This window comes from Myotis lucifugus, unplaced genomic scaffold (genome assembly GCF_000147115.1).
Source record: "Myotis lucifugus unplaced genomic scaffold, Myoluc2.0 scaffold_310, whole genome shotgun sequence".
In the NCBI taxonomy this organism is placed as follows: Eukaryota; Metazoa; Chordata; class Mammalia; order Chiroptera; family Vespertilionidae; genus Myotis; species Myotis lucifugus.
Genome location: NW_005871358.1, coordinates 1,256,361 through 1,258,751, shown reverse-complemented (window position 1 = coordinate 1,258,751; position 2,391 = coordinate 1,256,361).

Genomic DNA, 2,391 nt, shown 5'->3' with positions numbered 1-2,391 from the left:
CATCTCAAGAATTTCTTTATAAATACAGTTTAATCTTAAAACTCTTCAAATCCCTTTAGGTAGTATTAAGACAATAATTTCATCAGAGGTATAATTTGATTTTCTACCATTGCTCTGAGCTGTATCCCAAGGACTATAAATAGAACTATGAAGGTAGCTCCTGTCTCCGGGGGCCTTTTTGCCAGTGGGCAGACAGACCTATAGACAAGTGCCACATAAATCAAAGAATGAAAATGAACAGTCACTGTCCATAAACCATCCACTTCATGGATAGACAATGTCCTCACCACTGTACTCCAGTGCTAGGTACTTGGAAGGCATTTTAGAAATATGCATAAATGGATAACTTGAAAGAGCTCTGTTGTTACAGTAATCAGAGCTGTGGTCATACCTTGGCCCTGACACTTGGACTTGATTTTGGCCAAGTTTTTTGAAATCTCTGGTCTTGGTTTCCTCATATGTAAGTCAGGAATGATTATATCTACTCTTAAAGAGATTGTTTTTTAAAAACTGAATATTAAGTTGTTTATCTTATAGAATAGAATACATATACTTTTTACTAAAACATAATTGACATAGAATATTACATTAGTTTCAGGTGTACAACATAGTGATTCTACATTTATATACCTTACAATGTGATTACCACCCAAGTCTAGTAACCATCTGTCACCATGCAAAGTTATTATGATTCTAGAGGCCCAGTGCATGAAAACTGTCCACTCAGGGGGTCCCTCAGCTCGGCCTGTGCCCTCTTGAAGTCCGGAAACCTTTGGGGGATGTCCACCTGACGACTTAGGCCCACTCCCCAGGGGATCGGGCCTAAGCTGGCAGTCAAACATCCCTCTGGGAGCCCGGGAGCCCTCGGGGGACATCCTTAGCGCTGCAGAGGAGGCAGGAGAGGCTCCCACCATGCTGCTGTGCTCACAGCTGTCAGCCAGCTTGTGGCTGAGCAGAGCTCCTACTGTGGGAGCACACTGACCACCAGGGGGCAGCTCCTGCATTGAGTGTCTGCCCCCTGGTGGTCAGTGTGCATCATAGCAACTGGTCATTCCTGGTCATTCTGCTGTTAGGGTCAAATTTGCATATTACCCTTTTATTATATAGGATTATTGACTATATTCCCTGTGCTGTACACTATATCCCCAAGACTTATTTATTTTATAGCTACAACTTTTGCACCACTTATTCCTCCTGCTATCCTCCTCCCAGGCAACAATCAGATTGTTCTCTGTATCTATGAGTATGATTCTGTTTTGTTTTGTTTATTTGTTTGTCTTTTTAGATTCCCACATATAAGTGAGATCATACAGTATTTGTCTTTCTCTGTCTGACATTTCACTTAACATCATACATTCCAGGCCCATCCATGTCATTGCAAATAGGAAGATTTCATTTGTTTATTGATGAATAAGTACCACACCATACACTTTTAAGAAAAAATTGATTAATTTAGATTATTTAATGACCTTTAAATGCATGCATCATTCATACTATCCATTTTTATCATTTATATCATTGTTTGAATAATGTTTTAAAGTATTTGAAATAAGTTAGAGGCAGGGGTAGTTAGTATTTACAAAGAGAAAAATAAAATATTAAATATTTCAACATTCAGAAGTGTGTTAACAATATATTTGCTTTGAAATACAGGATTCACTTCTTTAAGATTTATCTATTTATTTAAATTTATTGGGAAGACATTGGTTAATAAGATATAGATTTCAAGTGTACAATTCTATGCTGCCTCCTCTGTATATAAACATCAATCTTATTGAGAGCATTATGCTGTTGATAAGCTATTTACCATCCCTAGAAGAGAGAAACCTCTGATCTTCAGTTAAGAGGGACTCCTCTCACTTCACTGTCTAAGTTACAGACAGAAAAAGCTACAGTAAATATTGTCCAAGCTCCACTCTACTGGTTTCTAAGTTAGCAAAAGAGGATCACATTTCTCTCCTAATTGGAAAAGAGAGGAAGTTAAGTTTGTAGCCAAATAAATTTGAATACACCCACACTTACTCAACACTGTGACCACAATCACGTAATTTCCTCATTTCTTTGAGAAGAATGAACTTCCCCTGAGTGGAGAGAGGGCAGAAATGCCCAAGATATCCTGGGGCCAAAATAAGTTCCCTGTGGCTATGGCATTTAGAGCAGGCCTCCAACCTACCCCCTGCATTGTGGGCAATACTGGGGCTCCCCTGCAGGGTAAAGCTGTGGCTAGAGCCATAGAAGGCTGAGGGAAACCATGAGCCAGTGGAGTTGGGGGCTTTGTGAGCCAGATAATCATGTGCCAGGTTACCCATCAGACTCTTGCACAACAGTAAGAGCTGATACCAACACCACTTGGTTGGAAGTAATTTCCAGATTCCTGGATGGACCATTGTA